Raw genomic sequence first — 21721 nt, forward strand, 5'->3', positions numbered from 1 at the left:
TATAATACCCTTCAAACAATCAAATTAAAGAATGAGCCTAGTACTGTGCTTTTTAAAAAGTGGTGCTGGAGTATCCTTTAAGGAACTAAGTTTTATTAATAAGAAAGGACATACACACTATCCTCCTTATCTTGTATGGGCATATTAAGGAAGGCACTGGTCACTTTCAAGCTTAAAAACTTTCAATAGCTCTTCCTTACCTGAAGAACAAAATCCAAACTACTCAAGGTACTCTACAATCTGGCCTCAAACTCTCTTTCCCACTTTACTCCTCCAATCTAGCCAAACTCGTGTCCAATACATACTTCTCACTATGCTGTTTTAGTTCCTTTGCTCCAACTGTAGTCTCTATGTGGAATATCATCACCATCTGACAATTAACTTGACATTCAATTCAAATACCAATTACTTCAAGTAGCAGCCCCCTTATCACTTCTGAACTCTCCTTCTCTGAGCTCCCCTAATCCGTTCATTATGTCTAAGGTTTACAGATCACTTGGTAATTAGTATAACACAGTAATTAAAAAGAATTTTATCCTCCCCAACCCATTACCTCATAGAAGCAAAGAGCTATATCTCATAGGTGTTTTTATTTCAGAACTAATAATATAGAAACAATAGTAAAAGCACTGAGAATATGTAAGGGATAGTTCAAAAGAGGGAGTAAGGGAGCAGAGCCATGGACATTGCTTTGGAACTACCGTATTTACCAGTCAAAAGAAAAATGGGAGGACAATAAAAAGAAAATATATAAACAGCCTCTAGAGTCATTATTTAAGACTTTTGTAACTTATGGAAACAGAAATAAAGCTTACAAATGAGGATCCAGAGACAGCTAGGGACAGGTACTGATTAACTTTTAAATACCGTTAGAAAGAGACAGAGAATTCCAAAGATCATTGATAGCAAAAAAATTTAATTTTTATTATGAAAGATTTCTGATGCTTGAAATAAATATACCTTTCTATCCTGGTTGGTATTTTTATTTTTAAAAATGTACAGTGACTAGTTTAAAGAAGTCAACTTCTACTCCAACAACCTAAAACACTGACAAGAAAACTTGTTAATTCTAGGGAAAGAAATGTTTAAGACCATAAATACTTTAAACGACTAAATTCTAGAGCCAAGCATAAAGAACTTCCACACATAATTCCAACTTCATGTTAAATTTCTCATGTTAACAAGATAGAAAAAAGCAAAAAAGACAGAACCAATTAAATCAGCTACAGTAAACAGCTTTAGTGCCATCTAATTAAACATAATAATGAGCATGTAGCCAAGGAATACCACCACACCTACTATTTATTGTAATCAAAAGAGAATTGTCAAGATCATAAAATAAAATGGAGAAAACTAAAAGAGAGCAGAGAAAGTATGAAAAGAGGTATATGTAGTCCAATTTTCAAAGAAATTAACATCTATCAGATCAATTCCCAAGTTTAAAAGTTATCTTTTCCAAAAAGTTCACATACTACATTGCCATTGGAAGGCACAAGTACCAAGAAGCCCTTGGCTAAATATAGGTCTATAATTCATTCATGTTATAACAAAACCAAGGCATCTCCAATACACAGTCTAGAAAAAAACTTTAGAATAACTTTGCTTTACAAAAAAAAAAAAAACCAAAAACCCACTTAAGACTCTTGCAATAACCCAGAAACTGCACTTGCATTCTAGAAGAATGAAGTAAGAGTATTTAAATTTAAGTAATTTCTCCTACAAGCTATTTTCTGGAGTCTCCAAGCTCACCCATGGAAGCTGAATGCCTAGGTCTCTTCCTAACTAAAGGCTCTGTAGCATTAAGAGTATAATTCTATATTCCAGCTCCCTTCCCCTAAAAGTAAAGACTTCCGTGGGGACAACGGTGATGGTATATATCTAAGTAACTATGAAAATATTCCCCCAAACCATATAAAAAAACAAGGCAGGAGAAGGAAATTCTACACAAAACCATGCTTTCAGCATAGCCTTGAAGACAAAGAATGCTGATACTGCAGAACAAACATGAGTGAAATCAGAAAAATCACCAAATCCTAGCAATAGATCTCTCAGGCTGTCACTCCACCCCTACTAGAACACAGACATGGTGGCAAGGAGGCTAGCAAAAGAGCACCAGGGTCATTTGCAATGACCATGAAAACTAAGAAATCTGAATATACTGGAAAAGTGTCTGGGCAGATCAGAACACTGACGCCAGGTAAGAAAGTTCAAAGTTCTGGTGATTTAAAGGAACAGGTGCCATTTAAGGCACTAGCTGCTACAAAAAGGGGCACAACTTTGAAACACATAGCTTCTGGGGGAGAAAATGGGAAAAAGGAAGGGAAGAGTGTCCTCTTACAATGGGATAGTAAAGGGAAAAAGAAAAAGGATAAAATTAAGGTCTTGCAAGACCAAAGAGAATTATAAAATTGGAATTCTCACAATCCTTCTCCAACCATTAAAACCAAAACCACAGAACAGGACTGTTCCTTACTGACAGAAGAGGGCACCATTAAACTAGGAATACTGTAAAACACCCCAATACCTTAAAAATGAACAAAAGAAAACTGAAATCCAGAAAATCAGGAAACTGAATCTGACACATATCAACTGAGGAAAAACCCCTGCCCAAAAACAACTTCCAACAACCTCAACAACAAAGCAGGAAAAAAGGTAAGTCAATACTCCAAATAGAATTAAAAATATTCAGACAACGCATTTAAGGATACAAAAACCACTCTGAATCAGAAACTCAAAAACTAAAAACAAAAATGGACAAAATACAAAGAGAAACTTTAAAAGGTGAATCAATTTTAAAAAAGAAATGGAAAAAATAAAATTATTACAGAAATGCAGAATAAATTACAAGGAATCCAAGAGAGAATGAACTCAAAGGAAAATGAGCTACCATAGTCTACCACAAGAGTTATGAGCCACATCCATCCACATTTGGTGTTATTTTTTCATCTGATTTCAGGGAACTGTCTATCCACCACTTCATAACGACTCAAAAGCCACAACTCTTCCAACACTCATATAAGGAAACTTCATCTCTTTTCCATAGTGAAGTGCCATATTTACTATGCATGACTTAAACATTCAACATGTCTAAAACTATGTTGTTATTTTAAATATATTAGGTCCCTCTTTTTAATGTGTCACTGACAAAGTTTTTGAGTATTATTTCCCTAATTCCCATGAACCCTGTGGTTTTCACTGTATGACTCTGCATAGCATTAGATTTTTTTTTTTTAAGATTTTATTTATTTATTTGACAGACAGAGATCACAAGTAGGCAGAGAGGCAGGCAGAGAGAGAGGAAGAAGCAGGCTCCCTGAGGAGCAGAGAGCCCGATGCGGGACTCGATCCCAGGACCCTGAGATCATGACCTGAGCCGAAGGCAGCGGCTTAACCCACTGAGCCACCCAGGCGCCCCATAGCATTAGATTTTTAGGAATATGTATACTGGGTCATAGTAGAACTGACTGTAGAAGTGTATGTGTGGGTTATTAGTTCATGCATATATTTCTTAGCTCTGCTGAAAGGCAGACAGTACACCCCAATAGCAATGAACATACCTAGCCCCGACCTCAGATTCTCAATGTCATCTTCCAATAAAAGGGTCAGGGCTCTTTGGAAAAGAGGATAATTCCAGAGCTGGGACAGGTAAAATATAAATGAACCTGGAGTTTCCTGTAGTACCAGAAAGTAGGGAAGTTCTTGAAAAAAAGACAAAGATATGTCAAAAGGACACCACAAGAGTCAAACAGGAGGGGCTTTCAATGGCTAAAGCTGGATAATTTGAGCAATAAAATAAATAATGATAGCATCAAATTATAGCCTACAAAATAATTACCTTTGAATCTATACTGACATAAATAACTGAAAAAAATAAATGAGGGAGAAATGACAGCTTTTCAAAACAGAGGCATTTCAATTGGTAAATGAGAAAGGAACAAAAAAACCTACAAAATTGCTATTAGGTAACTACTACAGCAATACAGGTATCCCCACTTTTTGAAAGTTCACATTAAGCAACTTCACTTTCATTATGGAAGACCCACAATAGTACCTGTTTTCTAACTGAAAGAAATATGGAAAGGATTTTTACTTTTAAGAAAAAAAAAGGCAAAAAGAGGGAGGGGGAAGGGAAAGGGCAGAAATAGCGTTCAGCTTCTATTTTGCAAGGAGCCATTAAAGAGGCAGCACACACCCTGAGCAGTAGCACCAAGAGCCTTCCCAAGAGCACCAAGGGGAACTACACAGCACCTCACTGTAATCTCAAGCTGCCATAGCTTGGATTTTTGTTCGTGACCATCTGTGCTTTATCTCAATTTACTGTGCGCGTCCAGTAACATGATGTGTCACAGGTATCAGAAAAGCCTAAAGAGGTTATTTTTTTAGTCAAAAACCTCAAAAACTTTCCATATAAATTAATGGTAATGGCTTCTTTACACCAGTGCAGCTTTCGGAAGGTTTCACAGGAAAACTCTATTATCAGATAGTGAAGAAAGTCTGGAATTGTTGCAGGTTAAGTTCCACCCATGAATGCTAAAAACAAGTGAAAGTTTGAGAAGAAACAGGAAATTAACATACTCTCAAAGTATCTCCAAAACAGTTATCATTTTCCAAGAGAAAAACTGTCACTTTACAATGTTGAAACCAGCAGAGACCACCTTAATTAAATACTCAAGATTAACACCACCAGTAATAAGATATTGACATCATGTTCTCCTGATGTAAAATGTACCTCTTGATATGCTACCATTACTTCAATGGTGTTACTGCCAAAAATGCAAATTCCAAGTTAATCGTAAGAAAGCATCAGAGAAATTCAAATTGGAAGACATTCTATAAAATAATGACCAGTACTCCTCAAAAGCATCCAGGTCAGAAGGACACGAAAAGAATGAATTAATATCACAGATGTGAGGATCACAATGTGGATCCTGGGCTGGACCCTAGAACAACAACAACAAAAAGTCATTAGGAAAAAAAACTGGTGAAGTGCAAATAAGATATTTAGTTTATAGTATGTTAATATTAATTTCCTGGGTTTAATTATTATATCACTGTGGTCCAACATTAGGGAAACAATCTATACCATTTTTGCAACTTTTCTCTAACATTATTCCACAATAATTTTTTTAAGTGAAGTTTAAAAAAATAATAATAATACTCACAAAATGATTAGTCTAGTTTTTACAAAAATTTACTAAGTAAATTATAATTCCCATGGCAATTCAAAATATAATTCATCAATGACATGGGACCACTTTGTTCCAGCATTAATATCCAATTCATTATATGGAAACAACAGATAAATGCTGCAATGTGATTATTTGTTGAGACGTAAACTGCAGAAGGATATGCAAATCTGATGTCGTTTTGTAAAACATGAAAAACACTATGTTATTTAGCAATATATATGCTCTTTAAAAAATGAATAGGAAAGATAAATCCTTATTTAAGATAACGATTACCGGGCGCCTGGGTGGCTCAGTGGGTTAAGCCGCTGCCTTCAGCTCAGGTCATGATCTCAGGGTCCTGGGATCGAGTCCCACATCGGGCTCTCTGCTCAGCGAGGAGCCTGCTTCCCTCTCTCTCTCTCTCTCTCTCTGCCTGCCTCTCTGTCTACTTGTGATCTCTCTCTCTCTGTCAAATAAATAAATAAATAAATAAATAAATCTTAAAAAAAAAAAAAAAAAAAAGATAACGATTACCTCTGCAGAAGAAAAAAGGGCAACAGGATTGAGAAAGATCCGTGACATTCATCCTGCTAGTATTCATTACATTATTCACTCTAATTTTTGTATGCCAGTATGTTTCATAATTTTTAGTTACACTGAGAACCACTGATACTTTTAGCTATCTGGGGCAACAGTCTCACGCTTTGTTTACCAAAAAAAAGTTTTCGTTGTTGTGGGGTTTGTTTAAGAAGACAATTTTACTAAGAAGACCATATTTGAAATTTTTCATTTCTATTTTCCAAACCAAACAATGTAAACCTTAAGATCATCTAAAATAGGGTCCTCTGCGTTAGGACACAGATATCCTTTGGCTTTTTTTTTCTATAGATGTATATACAGATCCCCTCTGTTTTGAGATCACTTCATACCTTCACTTCCACGGCCAAATCCCAAGGCCCTGTCATTACCAGGAAGTCTCCCACTTCTGACTACACCTTTTTATTCTTCCAGGCACTCTCTCACGAGTACACTCATCCTAGTCCTCTCACACCTGCTCTTCCTCCTATGCTTCCTATTTCAGTAAACTACCCATTTATTCCCTCAGTTGTCCAAGCCATAAACCTAGTCATCACTCAAATTTCCCTTTCACCTTCCATATGCCCTCTATCACTGAACGCTTTCATTCTACCTCTTATATATCTCTCAAATCCACCTATTTCTTCTATCCTCATCCTACACCACAGTCTAAGCCACCTTACCTCTTTTAACTAATTTGCTGTAACACCCTCCTAATTATTCTTCCTGCCTACCACTTTTAACTCTCTCCAAAGAATTCTCCACAGTGCAATCAGTATTATCTTTCTAATTAATTTCCTCCCAGTGTTAAGATACTTTGATTTTCCCTAGGATGAAGTTCAAATTCCTTAATACAGTTTAAGGGCTCTTCATAATCTGGCCCCGATTTATGTCTTTAGCCCCTTCTTTCACTACTCCTTGCATGAGCCATCGATAACGTACTACTCAGTTTCTCCAAGCAATCCAAACTCTCCAAGTGTATCTCCTGTCCTTAAGACAGGTCTGGTAAACTACCTACCCTCTTCACAAAGCTAAGTCCTCTTGAGGTTTCAAACTAAACTAAAGGTGTCACCTCTCTGGGATAAATTTTCCTGGCCTCCCTGAAAGTGGGTTAATTGCCCCTTCTATAAGCTCCTATATACATCAAGCATGTAGCAAAGTGGATAATAAACACATATATGTCCACACTCCCACCTGACTATGAAAGCCAAGCCTGTTCACTGTGTTCCTCATTACTGAGGCCAATGGAATGAATGAATAAAGTAATAAAGACCAAACTGCAAAATAAACTGCCAAAAACATAATACTTAAAAGATAATTCCTGGCCCAGGTGCACAATACTCTTTCCACTATACTTTGTGGCACTTAATTTTATGTTCATAAACAATTCAGTGTTAATTAGGTATAAGGCATGTAACACAGAGTTTAAAAGGATCTAGATATAACCTCATTTTACAATTAAAGAGATGCCCAGAAAGGTTATTACCTGCTGAAGAACAAAACACTGTTAAACAGCAATGCCAACATTAGGTATTTTGATGTTCTTTAATTATATATTTTAATCTCAAGGAATTAAGTTTTTAAAATTTTAAAATCGTGAAAGACTTTAAAGTTTTTCATTTCTTCTAAGATAGCAGTGTTATTAAAAACAGAACAAATGAATCACCAATTCACTTAAAAGTTTCCACAAAATTACCTAGAATGTTATAACAAACATAAGAATATTTAATTATGGTGTAAGAGTAATAAAGATAATCTGAGTCATTATTATAATTATATATAAGCAACACAGGGATATCAACAGTGTTCAAGGCACTGTGGAACACATTCACTGAATATACAAAGAGATATAAAACAAGATTCCTAACTCCCAAGAAACATACAATATGTTTAGGAAAACAAAAACCAACCATTATAGAATTAAATAGAAAAATTAGGTGAAAGGAATCACTTAAATTATTAACACTTTCAAATGAAAAGACTTCCTTCTAAGGAGTTTCAGAAATGTAAAGAGAAATCTATTGTCTGAGAAATCAGCATAAACTCAGTATAGGGTTGGTCAGCTGACAAAGCTCTAAAACAATGAGAGTCCACTAGCAAGGAGCTTACCAATGGCCCAGTTCTTGGTTTCTAAATAGTCTTACCCAGTAAGAGAAACCAGGACTCCTTGTAGAAATGGCTGATTCTAGGACAGCAGCAGGAAAAGCAGATGATGAGCCTGGAATATATTATTGTCCCAAAAGTAAGGAAGTGCTCCAAACATGACAGAAACATGTCAAAGCAATCAATGAGTAAACTGAAGGATTTCTCACTGGCCAAATCAGAGTTAACTTGGAACTGATAGTAATCAAGTCTAATCTGCTTAATAAAAAAGAATCTATGAATTTATATTAAGTAAGCAAACGGGAAGTAAAAGCTCTTCTTCACAATAGATTGCCAACTATTAAATGCCAAAGAATAGCTAGACAAACACCATTTTGGAACCACCGTGTAATAATGGACTCAGGCAAGAATTAGCAATGAATGCTAAAACGATTATGTGAACATTTGGGGGAGGACAAAGTATTTACACAGTATGAAAGTACCTCCCCACAGATTATTCAATAATAACAATGAGGCAATGATAACTTTTATACGGAGAAAACTGGCAGGCAAACCTTAACTAAGTGATCCAAGTAAACATCACCAACAAAGGGTCAAACTAACATCATACTGCCCCCGATGTGCTGCACTGAGAGATATATCATCACTTATTTGGTTGTCCCGCCAGAAATGCATAACCTGTATCTAACAACAATGAAGCAATATGACAAACTCAAACTGATGAACATCCTACAAGACAAAGGGCCTATACTCTTCAAAACTATGAATGTCAGGAAAAAGAAAAAGTTGAAGGACTGTTTCAGATTAAAGGAGACAGAAGATACGAAGACTAAAATGCAATAGATAATACTGTCTTAGAAAACATGCTATTAAAAGATATTATTGGCACAACTGAAGAAACTTCAACATAAACTATACACTAAATCACAGTACCAATATTAAATTTCTTGAATCCTGAATATACTGTGGTTATATAAGATTATGTCTTTGTTCTTAGGAGATACCAACTGAAGCATTTAAGGGTTAAGGATCACGATGTGTGCAATGTACTCTCAAATGGTTCATTAACAAAAATAATCATAATAGGAAAAGGAAGAAAAGGGAAAAGATGGGGAGAAGAGGAGGAAGGAGAGAAGGAAAAAGAGACCAATAGAGTGAATTCCTGCTATTACAACAAATGTTGAGTTCAATGACATTATATAATATGATTAATACGTGGTTTCCTTGTTAGCAAAGTACACAGTGCATTAATGCAGCATTTCCATCCATCCCCTGTATGCATCTAGAATGTTTTGCCTCAAATGATTTGTCTCTGATTTTCACTGAATAAACTTGCATCTTTGGCATACTCCAGAAGATGTAATCAAGGAGCTTCAAACTATAAATAAAACAAAATAGTAATATCTATTTTCAGGCTTTAGGGCCACTCTGCAAATACAAAAAAAAAAATGATAAAGCAACTGTGCTAAACATTAACAATCCATGTATAAAGGTGGACCAGTATATGAGAGTTCATTGTACTTTCCTGTAAGTTTTTTCCAAAAACAAAATGTTTAAAAACAAAACAAAAGAAAACAAAAAACCCTGCCGTACTGAAATGTTACTTTGGGGAACAGAGAGCCATTTGTGAAAAACAAAATCTTAACTCCCAGATTCTTTTCTCCTTTTCCCTTCATAATCCATATCAAATTAAGTTTTAAAACCATTATGATAAAGATTTTCAGTATTAAGATAAGCATTTTGCCAAAGTAGTCCTCAAATCTTTTAAAAAGCCCATTTGCAAGTCAGCTGTGCAGAATGTGGAATGATTTTCACTATTACAAATAGTGGTTAAGTTTCTAACGTTCGCCACAAAAGCTCTTTGATAAATCTTCATTAGCAATACAGTTGAATTGGTATTGTATTTCATGTATATTGTGTTATATTGCACATCCCCCTAGCCTTTCTGAAATAAGGTGAAAGGATAAACTGAAGGGAGGGAATGCTGGTTGGTAAGGAACAACCAGTAACCAATTATAATTTCTAACACTATTTTTACTATGCATTTGAAATTTATGCATTTGAAATTGGAAATATAGCCCTCAGACAAGATGGCTACTCACTGCCCAGGAAGAAGGCAAAATGGAATCTCAGGAAATGCCAATGGGCTAAACAGCTCTGACATTCCTGCCCTGACCCAGAATGCTGACATGTTAATATGTATAGAATACGCACAAGGCAGTATTTTAAAGTCTGAAAAGTACCTTTATAATTTTTAAAGTCTGACTTGGATAAACTGATTTGTTTGGTCATTTTAGTTGATTAGGAAATCATCGTCCACTCAACATTTACTGGGCATTCACTATGTACCATGACAGACCAGTAGGTACTAAGCATATACGAAGAACAAAACAGTCTTTGACACAGGAACTCTGAATAGCTGAAGAAAATGACATCAACTACAATCCTTTAAATATTCTAAAAAGGGAATTACTCTTCAAATAGTGTCTATATCAAGAGCAAGGGAGACAAGTTTTGTCTAGACTAAAATTGGTATTATACATGACACCTGAGCTACAACTTAAAGTTGTAAAAGAATTCCAATCTCTGGCAAAAACATGAACAAAAATACAGAAGCACTAATTCAAATATTTCTGTCTTCTGCCTGTCAGGCAGCGGGTTAATACCTGGAGAGACAGTTATCAACAAGACAGACACTGCCTCTGCCTTCACAGAGTTTACATTCAGGTTATGGGAAAAGACAATAAATAAGCTATAACTAAACAAATAACATGTGTACAAATTACATTACATGTCTTGAAGGAGATAAGATGCACAAGAGACTAACTAACAAGGTATAACATTAAAAAGGATGGCTGGAGTGACAAAGTGAGATTTGGGTCAAGTTCCACAGGGTTAGGCCAGCCACCCTTATGAAGAGCACCTTAACCAGGCAGTGCAAAAAGTGCAAAAAACCCTGAAATAAGAAAGGACGCAAAAATTTAAAGAATAGTAAGAGCACTGTGCGGCTGGCGTACAATAAGTGAGAAGAATAAGGAGAAGTAGAAATTATTCAGAACCACTCAGGAGAAGTACAGACTATTTCAAGAGGAATGGGAAGTCACTGGAAGATTTTAAGCAAAGAACATGATTTAGGATCTTAAAATGATCCCTACGGCAGCTCTGTGAAGAACAGACTTCTGAGGAGCAAGAAAAGAACAAGCCCCGTCAGGAAGCTACTGCAGCAACTCATGTAAGAGATAATGCCTTGCAATAAAGAGGTGGCAGTGAAGACCAAGCAGTGGACTGGCTCAAGATAAATTCTGAAGGACAAGAGAATGTGTGGATGGATTGGATTTGAGAGGAAAGAAAAAGAATCCAGAGTGGTATCTTTAAGTTTTTGGCATGAGTACTGCCATTCATTGCAAGGGGGAAGGGCCGGTGAGGACAGAGAGTTTGGGGATAGGAGGGAGGAAGAAGGTTGGGAGAGAGAAATAAATAGCTATATTTCAGTCATATGGCTAATACTATGTTTGAGATTCCAACTAGATTTCCGAGTGGATATCAAGCTCAGGAAAATTCTGGGCTAAAAAAATAAAAGTAGGAGTCATCAGCCTGAAAATACATGGCATTTTCAGGGACGAGCAAACAGCTGGCCTTAACTGGGTCATAGAAACTGAAGGGTAATGGCTGACAAAGAGCCTGAAGAGATCAGATAGAATCATATAAAGTGAACCATGACTAATAACAGCAATAGCAGAAGCAACAGTGACAGTAATAGTAGGGGAAAAAATACTGTATTTTAGGTACCAAGCACTATGCTAAAAGCTTTATAACATACATCTCATTTAATTCTCTCAACAACTCTATGAAAAAGATAATACTATAATCACTATTTTATACACCAAGCCTCAAGAAGACCAAGAAATTGCCAAAGAACACTCAGTGCCAGAGTGGGTATTCTAGTTTAGGCAATCTTGATTAAAGAGGCTAATCTCTTATTCCTTAAATGACTGCCTCTCTACTGATTTTATGTCTTCAATGTTCTCCTTAAAAGAATGATATTTACATGTGAATTTTAGAAATACAATTCCAGTCTCCATGTAAAAGGTGAATTGCTAGGGGTTAAGAGGTGAGACAAGCAAACTCAGTATTAGTCAAAGCAAGAGCACCTTGTTTTACTAAGCCAACAGTTACAAGTTATTTCACAGGTTAAGAGTATCCCTTTGTTCCAACAGTCACAAATCATACCTCAAACTAATCCAAGTCAACATGTATAACGTGCTGCTTGTAACAAAAATAACCTGGTAAAAAGGTCTAGCTTATACAGTATAAATTTACCACCCACTACCAAAATATTTCTCAAAACATAACTTTACTGATGGTTGGATTCTTTTTTAAGTTCATAAAGTTTATATTTTTGTATATAGAAGAAAATAAAATTAGTACTGACTCAAGACAACCATAAAAAGATGTGCCTTCGTTGATATTTATTAAAAGTCTGATCAACTCGTGTCTGTTTTTCATCCAGGTTAAAAATTCCTCTGGTTTTCAGCATCATCAGTTATTAAACTAACAAAGTAAATTATCTGCTGTCATACACCAATGTTCAAATATTTGGTATTTTATCCACCTTGCAATTTTTTTTCTAAATTCATAAGCTTGTGATTTCATCGAGTGATTACTAAGACAACCCAGTATTAAATAAAATATTAAATTTAGTAAATATCAACTGAGTTCAGTAAATGCAAGTAATTATTAAAACCAGTAAATAACAAACATCTGTATAAAAACATAGTATTTATTAAACAAGTGTCAACATATATGCTATGCATGAGACTAACAGGCTTATACTCTTTATAATAAACTGGACACAGAGTCCATTAATGACAGGGATAAAGCATACACAGACAAAATCATTTCGTTCCATACAGCAGTAAAATGACATATAAAAGCTTCAAGATTACCCACTAAAGAAGAGCTATTTTAAAATACACCTATATTCCAGACAGGCAATAAAAATATTTTTCTATCTTCAAATTTTAAATACTGTATGTTGAAGACAACTCCCACAGATAATTCCTAAAAGACATATTTCACTGAAGAGTAGGGAAAATATTTATATTTAACTCTAATTCTTTAAATATTTGGAGAAACTTTTGGAGGTTACAATCAATGACTGCAGATCAAAAACCTCATATAGAACAGCCAAATAAACATTTTATGTATAATGTGATAATGCATTTAAAGTGCTGGTAGTTTTACACCCAAAAAAATATATGAGCATTCCCCTGTATTTATATATTATATGAAGTCCTTTTGGTCACAGACACTAAACTTTCAGGTACTGGGCAGAGTATGTATATAGTCTTCAAAGGAAATAAGGGAATGTATAGAAAAATGGATATATGGAGGAAGGGATGAAGGGAGATCAGGCAATATATATTTTTGTACATTAAGCCTCGGGTAGTATGCTAGGAACTCTCACATCCATGATTTCATTTAATGCTAACAATTCTATGGGGCAAGTAGTGTAATTCCTTCCCATTTTATAGAAGATGTCTCATAACTTAATAAGTGGCAGAGCTGGGATCCGAACCAAGATGTAATGACAAAGTCTTGCAAACACAGCAGAACGTGTCAAAGTGTTCTTTCGCAGGAGGTTATCTAACTGGAAGATTGGTTTGATTTTCCATATTTACACTTCTCTTATTACTTAAATATCAGAAGGCACTCACTTCTCAATTTATGAAGAATGTTCACAGATTTTCTTTTTAATCTCGAAAAAAGCAATACTGATCATGATCAACCCACAAAACAATATTTTCATTGCTCTACCACTAATAAAAAAGAAACTTCGGCTAAACTCTGTAGCATTCCTATGTACCATGAGCATGAGCATATCTCCATAAAGGAAAAAAAAGAAAAAAAGGAGTATGGTGTGACTGAAAGGCAAACTGTTGGAAACTAAGACTGCCCACAGAAAATTCAAGACCATCATCATTGTATGTTAGACTAAATTTCTCTGCCAGACTTGTAAGCAACAAGGAAGAAAAAAGGTAGCTTTCCAAAACCTGACTGACAAGCATGCTACTTCCCAAAAACAGACTGGCTTACAGTTTCCTCCTCATAAATCAGAACACAAATCTATTGAAAAATTTGACTGAAATATTTCAAATTTCAAAATCATGTTCTAATAAAAAACACTTCCATAACTACTTAACCACCCTCAAAATACACTGATTTCTCTCTTGATAACCAATGAGCAATGCTGCTATTGCTTGAATATTAATAAAATTAATATTAACCTGTATTGCATTCTTAAAGAAAACTACAAAGCTATAATGCAATTGCCTTGAAAAATAAAACATCACCACTTGAAACAACTCAATATATATTTCAAAGATTATTTCTGATTGCATTTACAAAAAACAATCTTTGACACACATACCCACTAAAGAAACACAGAAACTCTAAGAATTCGGAAGGAGATTATTCTCAAACCATAACTCAACACCGTGACGTTACAATTACTATTTCTGCACCCCTATGAGCTACTTTCCTTTCACTGAACACCCCTACCTCTCATTTCCTCAGCATTTTAAACTTTTGCTGGGAAGTAAATTAAGGAGTTAAACATAATTTTATCACTTTTGTTCCAAGAAAAAACATGGTTTTATATATAATAATAATATGTATTAAATGAAATAGACACGCAAATAATTACGTTTAGAAAAGTCATTGTTACTTCACCATCCCTGACTGTTTTAACAAGTAAGTTTCTACTGGAAGCACTCTTCCAAGAGAACTGTTAAAGACGGGGTCTGCAAAGTAAATCACTAGCTTTAGCTCTTTACAGAGTTTTATTGTAACAGTATCACCACAACTTTTTGTTCACTGAGAATTAAAAGTGATTCCAGAATCAATTAGTGCACCATCATATAGAACTAATCTTAATATTTTGTAGGATACATGTGCTCCTTATATTTGTTATAAAGTCTAAAACTGGCATCCACTTTAATGAAAACACTTTGAACTTTTCTCCTAAAACAAAAGTTGCCATTCACAGGAAAAACGGAACCCTCCAAAAATATACCAGAAAAAAAAGAACCCAAAACAAAAATGTACATACAAAAGCCACTAATAGCACAACACAGTTATTTTATCCTCACTTTATAAATTCATATTAAAATAAGGGCCATTTTTGTGTATAAAAAATTTTTTATATATAAAAAAATTTTTAAGCTATTTTGTTTACCTTTTCCACAGACTGTTCAAGTACTGCCAAGGTAACAGATTTTAAAAAGTGACAACTGGAGTACTTGGCAGTTGCCAAAACAACACAGCTGGATTCTTAAAGAGAAAGTACTCTTGTGTAACGTACACCTCATTACAGTTTGAAGAACCTTCTCTTCATATAGTAATAGATGATACGAGACACAGGGAAAACATGCTGTGCTTAAAAAAAAAAAAAAAAAAAAAAACCCAAAAAAAAAAAAAAAAACCCTTGAAAACATTTAGACATTTGTTTAAAAATTCTTATACCATTGTTAGCACATCACAGCAGGCCTTCCTAACAGCACACTAATTGTAGTACCAATCTTGTAAACTAAAATGCAGGTCAACACTATACTGCACTTCTTTAACCTACACATGGCTTCCCTACTGGACCATAACAGGGGACTCGCTTCGTATCCCTAGAAATCATACTTCAGGTCTGAATCACATTTTTTATAGTTACACTTTCACGGGCGGGGGGGGGGGGTTCTAATTCAGGGATGCTCACCTCTTCGAAACTTGTTTGCACTATCTTACCAACCAATTTAATCCTCGCTGTTCGAAGACAGAGGATTATCGAACTAAAAGGCAAAGTTTGTACCACATAAAACCTTCCCTGAGAGCTGAGATCTAGCGGGACGTCAGGGCAGCTAGCTGTTCCCGCTGCAGCCCTCGCTTCCCCGCGACGTCTCCCTGCACCCGAGGGCGTCAGCACCCCGCAGGTGCCCCCAGCCCCGGCCGCCTCCCGGCCCGCCCCAAATACCGACCCGGCCACTGACATCTCCACACACGCGCCGAGAGTTCGGACCTAAATGTTCCGCCCGCTTCGACCAACCTTCACCCAAAGCAGAAGTGGGGGAACTTCTTCAAGTCCAACCACAGCGCAGAGCGGCTCCGGCACAAGGGGTCAATTCCTTTGGGGAGACCCGGGCGCGGACAGCAGGAGGGGGGAAAGGGCCTTCGGGCGTTCCGCCCCGGAGAGGCTCCGGGCCCCCAGGGAACTCCCTCAACTTTCAAGGAGGCGTCGTCCACCACCGCCCCCCAGCCCCAAACGCGGTGCGCGCCCGGGGAGGCTCCTCGCGCGGAGCCCGCGCGACCGAGCCTCCCTCCGCAGCCCGCGACACCGGTCAGACCCCGGGCCCGCCCTCGGGGCACCCCGCCCCCACCACCGCGGGCGCCTCGCCCCTCCGCGCCCACCCCGCGCGACCACCTCGAGCCGCCTCCCCGCACCCCACCCTCCCTGCCGCCGCGCGCCCGGGACCCCGGCCCCCTGCCAGCCGGACGCCGCCCAGCCCTGCCGTCCCCGGAGCCCCGCGGGCGCCCCTCCTCGGCCGCGCCGCCCCCCACCCCAGCGCCCCCCAGCCCCTACCCGGCCCCCTTGCCGAGACGCCGCCCCCTCTGGCACCGCCGGCCTCGCGGACCGCGCCCCGCCGACGCGGCCCTCACCGTGTCTCCGGCGCCGCTGGCGAGCGCACACACGCTGCAGCCCGGGCCAGCTACCAGCGCTCCGCGCCGCCCGGAGCCGCCTCCTTCAGCCCGGGACTCGCCGGGACATCCGCGCACGGATCCCCACACCGGGGCTATTTTTAGGAGACAGGCCCCGGCCAGACCGGAACTCGTTCCTGCCGCCGCGCGTGCGCACTACGGCCGCGGTCCACAGTATCCCTCCGCCAGCCTCGCCTATCCTTCCCTTCCCCTCAGCTCCCTCTCTCTCTCTTTTCCCTTGAGGTTTCTGTTCACAGCTGACTTATCCTCTCGGTGGGTTCTAGAGTACTTGGGATGGGAAAGACGAAGGTGCGAGCAAAGAGTGTCACAGTGGAAGCAAAGCGCTACTCCACAAGGACGCGAGGGGCGGACTATGTTTTTCCGGGTGGGTGAGGAGACGGATCACCCGGCACAGGAAGGAGATGACGGTGGTTTGGCGCCGGGGCTACAGGCTGGAGCTCGCTTCCCTCTGAAGGACCGTGTTCTCCTGGAAGGGATACTGGTCACTTGATGAGGGCCTAGGCGCCTCCCAGGGCGGGGCGGCCCGGCGGCGTCGCGCCCTGCAGCCCCAGCCTCCCACGCCGCTGCCTCCCGGACCAGCCCGCTGGGGCCGGGACCGGGAGCGGCTTTAGTGACGCGACGCGTGGCAAATCGCCGCGCGTGGCCGCCTGCTCCAGCCAACCCGGGACACTGAGGGGCCGGGCTCCGGGGGCGGGGCCGGGGCTCCGGGGCGCGAGTTCGACAGACGCCCGGAGTCCGGTGTCAGGCGGAGTCCTTCGACCGGCCCAGACACCTCCTGCCGAGCTCGTGGGGCCGCGGCCAGCTTCCTTCTCCCCCCCACCCCGCCTTCCGGCCACGCTGGCCCCCCGCAGACTTCTGCTCGCCACACACGTGCCCACTCCCTCATTGTGGTCAGGGCCGCACCTGTGCTCGCGTCTGGGCCGCCGCCCGGTCACCCTCACTGAGCAAGCACAATGGGACTCCGGTCCCTGGCGTTCCGCGGCTGCTCGGACCCGGGCCCGGAGACAGTAGGACTTGCAGGGGTCTGGAGTGGGCAGTCCTTCTCAGCCGGGCGAGCCGAGCGCCCCACGTCCGGGTAGAGAGACAACCTCCTACTCTCCAGTATTTATAATAGCGAATTACTAACGGGCATAGGTATAGTATGCCTTGAGCGCCCAGCTATGGGCCAAACATTTTGCACGTGAGAGCTCTTGCATTCCTTACAACACCCCCGTGAAGTAGATTCACTTTCTATTCCCATTTTATAGAAGAGGAAAGGGAAGCTGAGCGCTAAAGTGACCCTTTGAGGTCACAGTCGAAGAGGAGAGCATTGAGGATTTGAACTCCCAATACTCTGCATACGTACGGTGGTCATTTCTGAGGTGCAAAGGAGACGTGCACTTGGGACTGCCCTTCTGTTTTGTGGGGTTATTGGTTTTGTTGACGAAGGTCATCAGGAGGTTGAGCCATTGTTGTTCCTTGCATCCTGAAGCCCTCTAACCTCAAGAATCTAGATTCTACAGCCACACTGCTTACATCTGCACCCAGAGGTGCCTATGCAAGGAACACAAAGCCAAATGGTTATTTTCATCGGAGGATGAGAAATTCAGTACCGCAGCACTTTGAAACAAAATGACTGGGGTGGGTGAGCAGATGTGCAGAGGCTGGGCAGAGGAACTGGGAAGTTACAAAGGAAGCTGGAGACTCGCAGGCTTCCTCTCTCAAGGACGAGGCAAGGTACTGGGGAGAACCCATGACAAAAGCAGCACACAAACACCAGACACTGGAAAATAAACCTGGAGCTCTGCTCAGAGTCCCATAGTATCGGTTTTCAGAAGAACCAGCAGCAAGGGCTATAGGCAAGTTTTGAAAACACATTAAAATTTGGTGTAAATCAGCGAGTCATGTGAAAATGCATATCTTTTTACCTGCCAGAAGCTGCATAAGGCAGCTGCATTTGACTGCTCCAGGAAAATAGAAGACTTTGATACTTTTCCTTCAAAGCCTAGGGTCTGAAGTGGAAGGGACAGTGAGCAAATAGCTCTCTCATTCCCCCAGCCTTTCTACCCTGTAAGGAGAAGAGAGGCAATGAGAACAGACTGTTCCAAAAGAGATTTTCACCCTCTCATTACTCCAACCCATCTCCCACCCCTCTAGAATTTGACCCTCCTGGGACACAGAAGTCTAGCTGAGACTACCCACCCCCTACCCATTCAAATGCTATTGGCCACTCCAGAAAACCAGACAGAAAAGCTGGTCATGACTTCACCCAAAGTAGAAATGGGGAGGGGGGAATGTTTGCATCACCTAAGAGAGCACCTCTCTCCCTGCCACCTCCTGTATGTCAAAGCCCTTGTCTAAGAATTTCAGGGAATGGTAAGAAGGAAGGAAGGAACGGAGGGAAAGAAAATGGAAGGAAGGAAGAGAAAGTGTAAAATTCCAGAGCACAGCTATTGTAAAATACATTAGCAAAACATAATCACTATTATTTGAGATTAAAATAACCAATTTTAGAAAATCATTGCAGCTCCTATTCAGGTCTCAAAAGCATGTACGTGAAGTTCAGTGTCTCTAGGAACTTCCAGCACTCACCTTAGCATAGATCATGTGCAGAACACTTGTGTATATCACTGGTTTGGAGGGAACTTGTGAGAAGCAGAGTCTTTGAGTCCTCCAACTCTTTCCAGCCTCCTTCACGTACTCAGGTATCCAGGTATGTCTGTACTGAAAGGACTCAGCATTGTAGTAGGCACTGTGAAATGGAAGTGAAAAAGAACAGCCCTTTCTTTGAAGGGGCTGAAAGGCCACAGGTGGGATACACCTTAAAACACAAGCCAGTCTGCTAACTAAAAGAGAGGTTTTCAAGGACACCAGAAAAGCACAGAAGATGAGTATCTAAGAAGGAAAAATAATTACCGAGGGCTCCTTAGAGGAAGCAGTCCCATAGTGAAACTACAAAGCCTTCTGAAGGATGAAAAAGGGGCCCTCTCATTCTCTTGATCTGAAGAATAAAATTCAAGATCTCTTGGAGGCAAGGATCCCTGACCACCTGTCCAGCATCGCCCTCATCTCCTCCTGCCAGACACCTCATCATCCTCATTCAGAAGAAGTTTCTCTGCATACACCAGGCTTTATCTTCCCGTGTGCCTGGTAAAACCCCCTTATATCCAGCAAGTCTCGACTTGGGCATCATGTTCTCTAAGAGCATTGCTGTAATATGGTGCCTAGTTGAAGTGCTTCTGTATGTATGTTTGTCTCCTCCCCTTTGGAGCTCCTTGAAGACAAGAACTGTGATTCATTCTTCATTGATCCAAAATACATAGCACAGTGCCTGGTCCATAATAGAGAAGGAAGTAAAGGCAGAAGGAGTGCTGTATGCAATGAGTGTGGCTCAAGAGAGAAACCATGGCTAATATCATGTGCCTGAGGCCTGGACTCTGGATTAAGTGCCCAGGAGTGGTAGGAGAAAAGGCTGGAAGAGTGAGACAGTGCAAAAAGCTAGGCCTTTGGATTTCTTTCTGAAAGCAAAGGGAAATACTGACAAATTTCAAATGGTGGAATAGTTTGATCTATTTGACATTTTGGAAGGTTCGCTTAGGGCAGTAGCTGGGAGTTGGTGAGAGAGACCAAGACTGGAGGCAGGATGACCAGTTAGGAGGCACGGCCACTGCTGTGACAGCACCCCACGCAAATAGTTCCCATCCCCAGAGATCTCCACAGACTGTCTCCACACATGCTGATGCCTTCCTGTGTGTCTCTGTCGAGGGCATACTTTGGCCCCACGAGAGGGCTTGGGTCAGTAGACAGATACCCCAGCTTCCTCATGCCTCAGGAAGACAGTCTACAGCATGCTCCCCAAAGTCTCTCAAGGGTGGGGAGGGGGGTCACAGTGGATTGGACCCCAGTTGTCCTCTGTGGTGACCCACTCGGCCACTTTTTATTGTCTCTCCTCATCTCCCCTATCTCACATCCCCAATCCCTTAGAGCCCTTGCCAGGATCACCTTCCAAATAAAAAATCCACACCAAAATCCTCATTTTGGCATTTGCTTTTAAAGAGACTCACTCAAGACAAATGGTAAGTGAGGTAAGGAAGAAAAAGGACCTAAATGAAGATAGTTACCCGACAGGAGAGAGGAAAAACAAAGCAAAGAGATAGCTGAAAGGTAGAATCGACCTGCCTGCTTTTGCTGAATGAGGGTTTAGGGAAGGTAGAGGAGTCTCTCTTTGTTCCCAGGTTTCTGGTTTGGGCTCTCAGGTGGATAACAGCAGCATCATTTAAGTGGGGACACTACTGGAGGGGGCTGGACAAGCGAGGGTAATGAGTTCCATTCTCTTTATGTTGAAATTGAGGCGGTTGTGGGATAAAAGTGTCCTTAGCCTTTTGAGGTTGGAGAAAGATATAATTAGATGAGACCAGATAATTCAGGGAGGGCTTTCTGGAGGAGGAGAAATTTAATCAGAATTTTGAAGTTGCAGTATAAGGGCTGGAGAAAAAGGGAAATAGCTTATGGAGTGGAAGAATGATGAGAGGGATGGACACTAAAAAGAATGGATTAAATAGAAAAAAGCAAGGTTATCTCCACCAGGGAAACCTCAAAGGATTTTTAATTTGTGAGCTGCTTGAAGATAGGAACCATGCCATGTTCAATCTTGTGTCCCTGACACTTACACAAAGTTAATATTTATTAAATATGGTGTCGACCTGGCAAAGTGTCTCAAATATTTTCCATGAAGTCTGTCTTGTGTGAGTACAGATTTAAAATGGAAGGTTTGGGGTGCCTGGGTGGCTCAGTGGGTTAAAGCCTCTGCCTTCGGCTCAGGTCTTGATCCCAGGGTTCTGGGATCAAGCCCCACATCGGGCTCTCTGCTCAGCGGGGAGCCTGCTTCCTCCTCTCTCTCTCTGCCTACCTCTCTGCCTACTTGTGATCTCTGTCAAATAAATAAAATCTTTTTTAAAAAATTTTAAAAAATAAATAAAAATGGAAGGTTTTCAGATGGAAAAGACACATGAAAATATGTTCAGCATCACTCATCATTAGGGAAATGCAAATCAAAACCCCATAGAGATATCACCTTACATCTGTCTGGATGGCTAGAATCAAAAAGACAAGAAATAACAAGTGATGGTGAG

The 21721-nt window shown here is 40.3% G+C and overlaps 1 protein-coding gene across 1 annotated transcript in view; it reads right to left on the reverse strand.

Moving 5' to 3' along the window:
• LOC111152562 (myocyte enhancer factor 2A) overlaps nt 1–16772 on the reverse strand; it is a 156144-nt gene extending 139372 nt beyond the window's left edge. The window contains exon 1 of the mRNA XM_022511039.1: nt 16551–16772. The gene's annotated coding sequence lies outside the window, so the exon portion shown is untranslated. The remainder of the gene's footprint in view (nt 1–16550) is intronic.
• Between the last annotated feature and the right edge of the window lie 4949 nt (nt 16773–21721).

This window comes from Enhydra lutris, unplaced genomic scaffold (assembly GCF_002288905.1).
Source record: "Enhydra lutris kenyoni isolate GAN:26980312 unplaced genomic scaffold, ASM228890v2 scaffoldscaffold29, whole genome shotgun sequence".
NCBI lineage: Eukaryota > Metazoa > Chordata > Mammalia > Carnivora > Mustelidae > Enhydra > Enhydra lutris.